The 12059-nt window shown below is 44.5% G+C and overlaps 1 protein-coding gene across 2 annotated transcripts in view; it reads right to left on the bottom strand.

Annotated features, from left to right (window-relative positions):
* Positions 1-6805, bottom strand: part of YDJC (YdjC chitooligosaccharide deacetylase homolog) — a 76274-nt gene extending 69469 nt beyond the window's left edge. The window contains exons 1-2 of one of the 2 annotated variants that reach the window (XM_034791011.1): positions 6645-6805; positions 5713-5858 (exon numbers count right to left, since the gene is read on the bottom strand). The gene's annotated coding sequence lies outside the window, so the exon portion shown is untranslated. Of the gene's footprint in view, positions 1-5712; positions 5859-6077; positions 6535-6644 lie in introns of those variants that run through there. The other variant, XM_034791009.1, reaches the window with a different exon arrangement.
* Between the last annotated feature and the right edge of the window lie 5254 nt (positions 6806-12059).

The raw sequence follows: 12059 nt of genomic DNA, 5'->3' as shown, positions 1-12059 counted from the left end.
GGTTCCCTGCTGGCAGCTGGGAAATTAGCCATGAGCCTGTCAGGGGTTGAAGAATGCAGAGTTGCCTGATCATTTTTCCCTTCTGTATCTCACTTTCTATTTCTTACCTTTGAATTTATGTACTCTGTTCAAGTATAACTTCCTACTCTAATCTATCTCTGGGGCACTATTCAAAAGTGTTTGTTCATAAAAAGTGATTCAATGTGTAAGTTTTGCATCATAGTGCTCTTAGGACCTGCGGCTACATCATAAGGTCTTTTACTCAATTTTTACAATCTGTGCTGTGGTAAAACTCAATGGAAAAAACTTAGGATGAAATCATGCTCCTACAAGGAAATACCCACCTACCAGCCAGAAACTCATGAGGTTCCCTTCACACAGCTTCCCTTGAATTTTCCCATAGAGAAGAAAGCAGAGATGGAGTGTACCTGCCTGGGGAAGGAACAGACAGGCCAATCTTGGGGCTGCTTTGGGGGCATAGGGCAATTTGAGTATCCCTAAAGATGTATGGCATTTACTGTGTGCATATCTCACGGGTACTCTTGTGTAATTAATAAAGGCAGACTTTGGGTCTTAAAGTACAGTTAAAAATCAATATAACAAATACATAGATCTGGGAAAATGAATGTCTGATTAAATTAATACATAGCCCAAGCACGTTTTATTGCGCCCATATTTGTAACAATCCTTTACAGCAGTGGTTCCCAAACTTTAACAACCTGTGAACCCCTTTCACTAAAATGTCAAGTCTTGTGAACCCCCTCCTAAAAATGAATATTTCCAGGGATTTTCTCCTTTACCTGAGTATAAATTATAAAAGCAGTGATCTTGGAAATTGTTTTTATGACATGCTTATTACACACTATTATTAATCATTACAGTATTTTTATTACATTATGAAAATAGCAACACTCTTCCAAGAGCTCACTTTCGTAGCTTGTATCACTTTGAATAAGCCTGTTATAAGACAAGGCTCCTATGTTTCATCAAGGAGTATCAGATGTGAAACAGCATGAAGGTATTTAAGAAGTCAACTCAGAGTTCCTCCTACACAAGCATTCAGATCTTGAGCAGTTCAGGCAAACAATGCACATTACAACAAAGATTAAACTTGTTCTTCATAATAATTTTAAAAACTATACTAGCTGCCTATTTAATTTTAAAAACAGCAAAAAATATCCACCTCCCTTTCCATTTCTTATAAGGAGCCTTGAAGTTTAAATCTCCTCAGTGTGATAGAGATGCTTGCTTTGATCTGCTGAGCTCTTGGAAGTCCAGGGGCTCTGGGCTGCTGGCCCCGTGCTGCCTGGGGTCCCTAGGGGCCGTTCTGTCTGCCATTAGGGAATTTTTCCCCAAGAACCCCCATAACATTTCACAAACCCCAGTTTGGGAACCACTGCTTTAGAGAGACCTAATAACTTATAGTTAATAACACGCTTTCCTCCTGCAGGAAGGAGGAAATGCCATCCCCAGAGCCACATCCTTACATCAGGCTTCACACTAACCTCAGTGGGGTTTTATAAGGGTAAGAAGATAGGGTCCACCATTTTGTAGCAACGTACTAATTTAAATATATACTAAGCATAAAACTGTAAATGAACAAGAACGAATGACTATAAGAACGGCCATACTGGGTCAGACCAAAGGTCCATCTAGTCCAGTATCCTGTCTTCTGACAGTGCCCCAGAGGGAATGAACAGAACAGGGAATCATCAAGTGATCCATTCCCAGCTTCTGGCAAACAGAGGGACACCATCCCTACCCATCCTGGCTAGTAGCCATTGATGGACCTATCCTTCATTAATTTACAGTAAAAGCTGTTTTATCCAGCATGTTGGAGGAATAGGAGGTGTTGGTAAGTGAAAAATGCCAGTTAACTAAGAGGGAGGGAGTTTGGGTGTGGGAGGGGCAGCGGGTTGGAGTGCGGGAGGAGGTGCAGGGTGCTGGATCCGAGGACCACTCACCTGGGGTGGCTCCCGGCAAGAAGTGACCTGTGCCAGCCGCTCCTAGGCAGAGGAGTGGCTCTGTGCGCTGTCTCCACCGGCAGGCACCACCTCCACAGCTCCCACTGGCTGTGGTTCCCAGCCAATGGGAGCTGTGGAGCTAGCGCTCAGGGATGACCCCTAGTTCTTGTGTTATGAGAAGGAGTAAATAACGCTTCCTTATTTACTTTCTCCACACCAGTCATGATTTTTATAGACCTCAATCATATCCCCCCTTAGTCATCTCTTTTCCAAGCTGAACAGTCCCAGTCTTCTTAATCTCTCCTCATACAGAAGCCATTCCGTACCCCTAATCATTTCTGTGGCCCTTTTCTGAACCTTTTCCAATTCCAATATCTTTTTTTGAGAGGGGGGGTGACCACATCTCAGTATTCAAGATGTGGGTGTACCATGGGTTTATATAGAGGCAATATGATATTATCTGTCCCTTTCTTAATGATTCCCAACATTCTGTTTGCTTTTTTGACTGCCTCTGCACATTATTGAATGGATGTTTTCAGAGAACTATTCACAATGACTCCAAGATCTCTCTCTTGAGTGGCAACAGCTAATTTAGACCCCATCATTTTATATGTAGAGTTGGGTTATGTTTTCCAATGTGCATTACTTTGAATTTATCAGCACTGAATTTAATCTGCCATTTTTGTTGCCCAGTCACCCAGTTTTGAGAGATCCTTTTGTAGCTCTTTGCAGTCTGCTTTGGACTTAACTATCTTGAGTAGTTTTGTATCATCTGCAAATTTTGCCACCTCGCTGTTTACCTTTTTCCAGATCATTTATGAATATGTTGAATAGGACTGGTCCCAGTACAGACCCCTGGGGCACACCACTATTTACACCTCTCCATTTATTCCTACCCTTTGTATCCTATCTTTTAACCAGTTACCAATGCATGAGAGAACCTTCCCTCTTATCCCATGACCGCTTATAAACTGGCCATCAACAAGTTTAGGCTTGAAATTAGATGAAGGTTTATAATCAGAGGAGTGACATTCTAGAACAGCCTTCCACAGGGAGCAATGGAGGCAAAAAAAACCTAACTGGCTTCAAGACTGAGCTTGATCAGTTTTATGGGGGGGATGGTATGATGAGACTGCCTACAATGGCATGTAGCAGATCTGTGACTGCTAGCAGCAAATATCTCCAATGGCTGCTGATGGGACACTAGATGGGAGGGCTCTGAGTTAGGACAGAGAATTCTTTCCCAGGTGTCTGGCTGGTGGGTCTTGCCCACATGCTAAGAGTTTAACTGATTGCCAGATTTGGGGTCAGGAATTGGCAGAGACCCTGGGGAGTTTTTTACCTTCCTCTGCAGCATGGGCCACAGGTCACTTGCAGGTTTAAACTAGTGCCAATGGTGGACTCTTTGTAACTTCAAGTCTTTTTAAATCATTTTTTGAGGACTCCAGTAACTCAGCCAGTGGTTAGGAGTCTTATTACAGGAGTGAGTGGTTGAGGTTCTGTGGCTTGCAATGAGCAAAATGATCATGATGGTCCCTTCTGACCTTAAAGTCTATGAGAACAAATGGCAAGGGGAAAGCAGAAGATGGAAAGGAAAATACTTATTACACCTGCACTCTCCAGAACTTTTTCTCCCCGAGAGCCTCCCATCTAAATGCTACTCAGGGAAACTTCCAAAATTTTGCTTGGAAAGTAGCATTTTGTGTCTTCATACCATGCTTGCTTACTGTTTATTCAAACTCCTGTTTTTGACGGATTTCAGATCCTTCTAAACCTTTGGAAAAATTCATTCACATAAGACCTTGGCATGGAAGAATGCTATGGAAGTGTGGAGAGCCATGTGGCATTTTGAGGCTAATGAAACACACTCCCAATTTATCAGAAGCATATGCCAGTTTAAAGTTTGTTCAAAAGTTGACATACAGCTTTGTTGTATTTAAATTAACATACAAGTGTCAGCTTTGTATGCCTTGGAGCACAGCGTTGGCAGTGGAGGAGGGTCTTCAGGTCTGGAATCCTACCTAAGACAGCCCAAGTTTGACCTTCAGGACACATACAAGGGCCGATACGTTTACCTAGCCTTCACTTTCTGAAAGGGTTGATGAATAAATAAGTGTGCATTTGTCCAAAGGGGAGTTATGGCTTCTTTAAAATGCCCAGTGATTAATAAGTGCATCTTAGAGATATTAAAATATTGTTGGAAGCTTAGGGATAAGGAATAATTGTCAATACAATACACTTCAGGCTCACCCTGGAAGTAACCCCCCTAAAATGGGTGCTCATATCCCATTCATTCTGTGCCCATATTCTGTCCAGTAGCAAATGTCTCTCTGCCCTCCCTCCAGTTCATTTCTGCCTTTAGTACAAATATTCCTGGGCATGGGATCACCCCCACCTCTCATCTTGCACCCTGCCATGGTAAATGGAGATGAACCGGAATCCCCCTAGATTCATACCAAGCAAGCATGGTATGAAGACACAAAATGCTACTTTCCAATTCCTGGAATTGTGTGTTCCAGGACTGGCAGCCGAGCTGTGTAGTGGAGCGCTCATCCTTTTGGAACTTCCTTTCTTTGGCAGCTCCCCCAGAGCACAGCCTAAGATTCAGTTTAGTGTCTGCTCCAGTTTTGTTTTGATTTGCTTCAATTTCTGGCAAATATGATGGATTAGACAGCATTGGCAGCTGTTTTCTCTGCTGCTGGTTGTGGGGAACAGGAACCGTACCATTCTGTATCTCTTAACAATGTTTTTTATCGCCAAGGCTTGGATGCCCAGGCAGTTACTATATTTATGTTGTAATAAGATGCACACCCCAAACGGCTGCCTGACCATCACCGGTGGCTCCCCTCATAGGTGATCCTGCTGGCTTGGAGAGTGGGAGAGCCAGGATTGGACTGTAAAACTTCTGTCCTACGTTCCCCTTGGTTCGCAAGGAGATGGAGGGAACCGAGCTTCAGACTAAGCCTGATCTAAAACCCAAATGTTGCCAATGTCTATTTTATGTGCTTTAAACGGTTTTAGCAGGGGAAATACGCAGCACTCCAGGGTACCGGAGGCAGGGACGCTGCGCAGTATCTATCACGGCCACTAGCTAGCGCTGCTCTTCTTTCTTTCTGTTTGGAGCGGTGATTGTCACGCCTCTGAGCAATGAAAAGCTCGCTTGTTGTGTGCAGAACTTCATGGGAATGTTGCAGATTTGGCAACCCAGCAGCGTAGCCTGGATTGCCTACAAATTTATACTCTTCGGGGGGAAACAAATAACATCCACTTCCCTCGTCTTACAACTGCCAAGGCGATCCACTACTGTAATACCTCTAGCCGCGTCTTGCTTGTTAGGTGGACTCTGCCAAGTCATATACTACTCAGCCATTTAAAAGGAAAGTTTAAAACATTAGCGCAGCCCGTAAAGCAGTGCATTAGGCGTCTCTGTTTACTGTCTTTCCACAGGACCCGGAAAGCTCAACCAAAACTAGAGTCTGTGTGCTTCCAGTAGGCTTATTTAAAGCAATTATCCCTATATTAAAATGCAAACTGGTTTCTAATTTTATTGGGGGGAGGGGAAGAGAGGGATATACAAAGGGGTTGCCAGAAATATGCTGGAAGGCCTAGGCTTAATGAGAGAAGAAAGCTCCCTGTTTAAACTATTGCAAATCGTTTGCATTTGGGATCTCCCCGAAACAAGCGCTGAAATCATCGTCTGTCTCTAGCCAACGCCGGATACAGGCCATCGATCCATGGTAATACTTACATAGATGCTCCTTTCCCCTAGCTGCAATTAGCCATGCTTTCCAAGATCTCACACCTCCGGCCCCGGCAAGAGAGCGCTTCACTCTCCGGCCACCCCCTAGGGCGGGCCCGTGCCATCCATCGCGCACATTCGCCTTCCCGGGGAACCTGAGTGCGAAACGGTCCATCTGTTACAAGGGAACCATCCGGCCTCTGCGCAAAATCCAGCTGCTCCCTCTGTTTCTGCGGTGCGGCGGCCCCCGGGCCCCCTTCCTCTGCCGCCCTGCGCCTCGCACCCTGCTCGGCGGGGAGCGAAGGGCGGCTGCAGGCAGAGCTCTCGGGGCCGCTGTCCCCCAGCTGCGGAGCGTGGCCCCCTTGCAAACTCACCGGTCACTCCACTGCGGCGTGACCTTCCCTGGGGCCCACTCTGCCCTGCTGTAGTGGGGCGGGGAAGGGGTGTGGGTTGCCTAGGACCCTTCTGCAATCGCCTCCTTCGTCTCGGCATCAGGCAGCAGCATGCAAGCCTCCGTGCTCCCCCGCTCCGCCCTCGTCCATTGGCAGCGGCGGTGATCCTGGCCCCTACCCTGCCCAGCTCGGCGGCCGCCCCCTCCTCGGGCCGCTCCTCCCCGATCTTTCGCGATCCTCTCTCCAGCCGGCTGCCAAATGACGTCTCTTGCTTCAGCCCCCGCCTGCGGTCACGTCAAAACACCGGCATGGGTGTGGGGAGTAGAAGGGCCCCGATCCTCGTATATGTGCCCAGCCGCGAGACTCGCCTGCGAGGGGCTTGTCCCTCCTTGCACCGCGCAGTGGGTGTGGGCCGGTTCTGCCTCCACAGCAATTGCAGGCTCTAGCGGCTCTTCAGACATCAAGATACCCCCCCCGCCCCTTCTCCCAAGCCCCCAACACGGATCTGTAGGGAAACCGAGGGGACTGCACTGCGCAGAGAAAACTCACCTCCGGGAGGCAGCTGCGGGAGGGTTTGGGGGCTGAGCCGCTCCAGCGTTGGGTAGGCTGGTTATCTATCCCGAGGAAACCCATCCTGGCTCGGAGTTCCTGGGAGACCCTGCACTGATCTCCCCTCTAGGCAGCCAGCGGAGCCGTCAGGTGATTTCCGAAGGCTGGCCAAAGGGCTCACGGGGACTGGGAGAGAGTGGGCAAGGAAATACAGGCCATGTCTACACAACAGAATTATGTGGACTTAAACCGTGACCTAAGATATTAAATGGCCTGTGTGTGTGGACACGTGGCGTATGTCCTCAGCAGGAGCACTTGTATCGATGATATTGTCCTTGCAGGGCACTGTGGGACATCTCCTGAAAGCCAGTAACAATGGATATAAGCCATGCAGTGTTTACACCAGGGGTCGCAACCTTTCAGAAGCGATGTGCCGAGTCTTCATTTATTCACTCTGATTTAAGATTTCACATGCCAGTCAGACATTTTAACGTTTTTAGAAGGTCTCTTTCTATAAGTCTATAATATATAACTAAACTATTGTTGTATGTAAAGTAAATAAGGTTTCTAAAATGTTTAAGAAGCTTCATTTAAAATTAAATTAAAATGCAGAGCCCCCCAGACCAGTGGCCAGGACCCAGGCAGTATGAGTGCCACTGAAAATCAGTTCGCGTGCTGCCTTCGGCAGGTTGCCTACCCTGGTCTACACTGACGGGGCATCAACCTGATTACATTGACCCTGACTCTACACTGCTGGGGGAGGTGGTGTTCCCAGATCGGCGTAGAGAGGCACTTATGCCAGAGACAAATTTAAGTGAAGACACTTCCACAGCTAGGTCGATAGAAGGCAGCTTACGTTGACATAAGGCTATTATAGGAGATAGTCAAGGGATGTGAGTATTCTCTATGAGATACATGGTGGTTGGGAGCTTATCTGCAGGAGTCCTATGGTCCACAAGTGATGGCATGTGAGTGAATTACGCCTGGCGTTCCAAGCAAGTATCAATGACAACTTTGTACCACTCCACTGTAGCTTGTAACACAAATTTAATTTATTATAAGGACTGGATATAAGACACTAATACCTGGTAGGTAACAGATTTAAATAAAGCTTAATGTTTAAAGCTGAAATGCAAGAAACCTACAGGTTTATGCCTGAAAGATACCTAGCTTAGCCACTCAGGCCTTGGGATTTAGATTGTTAGCTATAGTATAAAGATAAACTAGCACAAGTAAATTATAAATCTGTTGAGCTTATATTTGTTTGTATACTGATTGTTTTGAAAAAAAACTGCTGAGTTTGGAAGAAAATGTCTGAGAGATCAGTAGACACCACAAGGTGTGTGTTGGTAGCTGGGGGAAATATTAGAGACTTGTAAGCTAACCATGGGTTACTATGGTGATGTAAATGTGGATAGATTTTTTTTTTTTTTAAATCTATCCAAGTGGCCTATCAGATGAAGAGTTCCTGATAATATCAGGGTGACCCTCCCAAAGATGGACATGAGGGGGTTCAACCCTCATGCATATTAATTAGCTTTGGTGGGCATATGTGTAACTTATTATAAATAGGGTCTGGCAGATGGCTGGAGGTCACCGCTTCCTGGAGGTCATCCTTTCCTGACCCTCAACAGGAGCCGGCCACCTGCACTCTTCTTCAGGATTCCATATGGAGATGTGAGTACGAAAGAATTGGAAATCCTGGTGCTCGATACTTTTTTTTTTTTTTCTTTTTTCCCTCCCTCCTAACCTTTGCAATTTATGTGACAGTTATAGGAAAACACCAATTAATGTGTGATAAGACTTTTAATAAAGATTGTTTCTTGCATACTCCAAGTCTCCAGTAATGATGCTAGAACACATGGTGGTATTAGCCTTAATGCTTTAAATACTGGAGTAGCCATGGAGATCAGACTTTTCTCTGGTACTAGAATTTAAAAGGAATTATCAATATTATTCAATACCATAACCAACAAAAGCCATGCTACCTTGTATGTATCGTTCTTGTGATATAGTACATAGCCATGGATAAAGCCACTTTGACCATCTCGCCTGCCCGCTAATCCCTCTATTCTGGGGCTTCTGATAACATTCCAAATCTCTGAGCAGTTTCAAACAACCATCATTTATTTGTACACTGTTTCCTCCCCTCCTTCAAACGTGGATTTTGTTCCCCAAACTTAAGTATTCCCTCCTCGACCAGTGACCGCTTTAAAGCTATCTCACTGCCTACCATGCTGACCAGTATTGTCTCATTGTTTCCTTGGACTCCCCCATCTATTTGTCTGTATCCATCTGTTGTCTTTTTTCTTATACTTAAATTGTAAACTCCATGTGGTAGAGACAGTTCTTGCTCTGTGTTTATACAATGGTTACCACCAGTGACGGCCAAGGGCCCCATTGAGTTTCTAGGCACTATGGTATTACAGATAAATAATAAAATGTGATGTCTCATGACCATGCAAAAGGCTGGAAAGGGTGCTGTATTGTCATTAATGTTATGGTAGCACCTAGAGCCCTAAGCCCCACTGTGCAGCACCTAGCACAAACTTGTAGCAAAAAGTTGATCCCTGCACCAAAGAGCTCACAATCTATGTAAAAGATGAGCTATCAGAGATGGTTACAATGAACAGATTCAGGGAGTGCAAGAGAACAGGCATTTATACCATCAAGGAATGTGCACCTGTCCCAGATCCACCCAACAGAGCTCACTCACTTCTAGCCCCAGAATGTCCCCCATTGTGTAGAAAAGCCGTTTTAAAAAACTGTTTGTTTGTTTTTGTTTGTTTGTTACTCCTCCATAGCCCTGTACAGTTGGCCTCGTGCTAATTAATGCTCTAGACATCACTTGGGGAAGTATACAAGAAATAGTCCCGATCCCATTTTTTTAAAAACTCTAAAACATTTGTAGAATAGTTCTTTCTGTAATGTGTCATATACAGAATATATGCAGGTGTGATGTGGTACAAAGGCTTTATCAATGCTTGTTTTGGGATGATCCATGTAATTTATATGTGGCTTCACTTGTGCATAATGTGCAAATCCCAAACTCATGCAAATACTACACAATCACATATTCCTTAAACATGAGTGAATATAGTGTGTGTGTGTGTGTGTGTGTGTGTGTGTGTGTGTGTGTGTGTGGGAGTGAGGGGACAGTTAGTGCAATATAAAGATTGCCCAGCTAAAATCACTGAGTTAAGGATGCTGCAGTTCCCGATTTTGAAGTTGCACATACATAGCAATGTATCTTCCTGTCTGTCTTGCTACAGTGGTAACTTTTTAATATATTGCTCTTTGCTGTCAAATGTGTACCACCAGTGGAATGGGGATGGAAAGGAAGCTATTGTTTACCTGGAGACAGTTTTCTGTAAAGTTATATTACAGCCATTAAAGCAGATGTGCTGCTGCCTTGTATCTTAGCAATGAAATTTCATTGCTTTCGTTTAAAAAAAAATCATCTTTCTACACGACCGGACAATGCAGAGAAAGACAACAAAGGCCCTAAAATCCCAGGGGAGAAAGAGAGACCTCATATTTTAATGCCCACTATTTTCTCCTGATGCAAAAGCATTGATTTGTGGCAGAATTTTTAATATTATCAACTTGCTGAAACAGTCTCCCTTGTACAAAAAGTCCCAGCAGCAACCTGACAGCAGCCTCTGTGCCCGCTGGCTCTTTGCTCAGGGAAAAGGTGCATTATAATATCACAAGGGAACATGGCTTCACTAGGCTTAAAAAAAAAAAAAATCTTAGCAGGTCTTACTGCGCATGCACAGAAGTGATGTCTCAATGGCATATAACTTTATTACCTGTCAGTGAGGAATCCTTAGATTATGAATTCTCAACTTGAGGGTCATTGTCCCTACAATAAGGTGTCTGAGTGGGAGGGTAGCCATCACCCTGCCCTTCCCATATTGGTCAATGAGAAGGGAATCCAGATAGATGGGAAGGGGGCTCTTCCTATGGAAAAGGTAGTAAGTGGAGTCCCCGTATGGAAAAGGTTGAGAACCACTGCTTAGATGCAAGGCTTGAAACTTGAAAATTCAGCTCTTATAGTTATTTATCTAGACTTTTATTTACAGAGGGAAAAGGAAGTAATCAGATTTTAAATGGGAAAATAGTATTCCCTGGTCCCATCCCCCAGACACTCATAGCTATAAAAACATCTAAGGATTCTTGCTCATACTATAGAAAAAAGTCACCTTATGGGCAAAAATCAAACACTGAAAATATCAGATCAAAAGGTGAACCACAAAGTTATTGGTGTGAAAACAAGGGCTTCTGGTGGAAATTGCGTTGCAACCTTAACTATAATACACTGACTTCTCTGGAGAAAGAGTTTACACTGAACTGTGCCCCGCCCCCAATCAATTGTGTGTGTGTGTGTGTGTGTGTGTGTGTGTGTGTGTAGGGGAAACAGGAAAAAAGGCTGTTGGGCTAAAGCGGAAATTGGCATGTGAGAGGAGTATGAGTGTGATGGAGGGTAAGAGTGCATTGTGGGGACAACATGGCAAGAAATGTGAAGGTAAAGGATACTTCAGTCATCCTCCGCTTGACCCTTCAAGTCACTTGTGCCTTGTGCCCCTTCTTATTCTGCTTCACCCTTCCTTCCAACACCCCTTGTGCAATGCAGGAATATCCTATGCTCTGTGCCTAGTCTGTGCTTAGATTCACACTAAAATTGAATTGGGGTGGAAAATCCTATACTAGCAGAAAGCAGCCAGTGCTGAAGATGATCCCTTGATAGGATAGAAAGCTGCATGAAGCAACCCTGTTAAGGATATTGCTGAGTGTGGCAATGTGTTAAAAGGTGTTTCTGAAGAAACAATTGAAGAAAGCTCTTACCATCTCCATGCAATTATTATTTTCACCTTAATTCACACATAGGTTGTTCACCCTAGAATTTTCAATACAAGCACCTGGTGGTGAAACATCAGACTTTTCCATCTGTCTAACATTGGAAGAAACCAAAGGAAAATGACTCATTGTTTCACTGGTAAATAAACAATTTAATATGAGGGGCAAGGGGACTTTATATATGCCTTGAATGATCTAACATCCTCTAGGAAGGATGGTCATGCGGTTAAGTCACTGGAAGTCCTGTTGAGAGAGATGGCTTTGATTCCCAGCTCTGCCACAGATCCTTTGATTTTCACAAGATCACAAAATCTCCGTGTACTTCATGTTTCCCTCCATCCCATCTGGAAAATGGGAATAATAATCTTTCCTTTATCTGTTTTGTCTGTGTAGCCTGTTACCTCTTTGGGGCAGTGACTATTATTGAGTGTGCAGTGCCTACTACAGTGGGACCCACATCTGTTAGTCTACAGTCAAACTTTTTTTACTAATTGCTCAAGGTCTACAATAGCTGGGAAAGACAGTGGTGGAATCGCATACAAGGCTCTGGGGAGT

Source organism: Trachemys scripta, chromosome 15 (assembly GCF_013100865.1).
Source record: "Trachemys scripta elegans isolate TJP31775 chromosome 15, CAS_Tse_1.0, whole genome shotgun sequence".
Classification (NCBI taxonomy): domain Eukaryota; kingdom Metazoa; phylum Chordata; order Testudines; family Emydidae; genus Trachemys; species Trachemys scripta.
Note: the sequence above shows the minus strand (reverse complement) of the source record. Positions and strands in the feature narration are given on the sequence as shown.